The sequence below is a fragment of the Poecilia formosa genome, unplaced genomic scaffold (genome assembly GCF_000485575.1).
Source record: "Poecilia formosa unplaced genomic scaffold, Poecilia_formosa-5.1.2 Scaffold229, whole genome shotgun sequence".
NCBI classification, from domain to species: Eukaryota; Metazoa; Chordata; class Actinopteri; order Cyprinodontiformes; family Poeciliidae; genus Poecilia; species Poecilia formosa.
The window spans coordinates 1,115,421-1,116,672 of record NW_006800168.1 but is presented as its reverse complement, the minus strand read 5'-3'; positions in this window follow the sequence as shown (position 1 = coordinate 1,116,672).

Genomic DNA, 1,252 nt, shown 5'->3' with positions numbered 1-1,252 from the left:
TGCCATGATTTAGCCATGATTTAAATACCCAAAATACAATAAAATATGACTAAAGGTAAGGTAAGGTAATTTTATTCATATAGCACATTTTCAGCAACAAGGCAATTCAAGGTGCTTGCAACATATTTAGTAAAATTAATTCCAGTGTCAGTTATTTATGGTCTCATCATATTGACAATATAATCAGTAAAATGGGTAAAGATATTGCTGCTGTTAGAGGTTCCACTTTTGTTGCTCCTTCAGGTTTAATATAAGTTGTACAGTCTTTTGTTTTCTCATTTAGAAAACTGCTATTATTTGGTCTGCTACCAGCAAATCAGATTTGTTCAGGCTGCAGATAGTTCAAAATAATTAAAATTCAAAAATGCTTTCTTGATCCGAAATGAGTCATTGAAATGCACCACTATTTATTGTTGCCTCTATTGAAGGTAAGGTTGCAGAATAATTTACTCATATTTATAAAGAGTCATACTAACAGTGAGATTTGAATCCTGTAATGAAAAGATTATTTATTCTGATCAGATCATTTTACCAGATGCTCTTGTGAGACTAAATTAATCATAAACTATGCAAAGACAAACTTCTTGCAAAGATCTGTTGCCTAAAGAGCAATTCAGACAATGCAAAGGGGTTTCCAAACTTTAGCTTCTGGCTGGGTCCCCCTATGCAAACCCAGGCAATGCTACAAAATATGTAAAGAAACCTTCACTTTTGTAATGTTTTTATTCACTACTCGATAATGATTAAACATGTTTAGCATAAATCTACTTCATATCCACAGGGGAAAAGAGTACAACAATAATATACTTTACTAACTCTTTAATGGGCAGAAAAAAGTGCAAAAAGTAAGAGAAGATATTGATCTCCAATTGCTTTTAAATAAAGAAGCACCTTTATTTGAAAAAAAAAAACAAAAACAAAAAACATGTTAGCATATGACATCATGAATATTTGAGAGGTACAGATACTAAAAATAACATTCTCCAACTGTTAGATATTTTTTGGTATTATCATTATTACTTTAGTTCATATTCAGTCTAATGTTAATCAGTATTATTGTGATTTTGAGTTTAAAGTGTTCTCTTCCTTATGTGTGTATAAACTGACCTGGAGGTCAGGACTGTCTGTTTATCTTTATGTGAGACACTTAACTCTGAGTTTCCCAGATCTTAATTCTTATCAACCAGAATACCTTGTAACTGGCCGTGACCAGTCGTATTTTGTCTCTTGTTTATCCTCCCTCTTTGTTGAC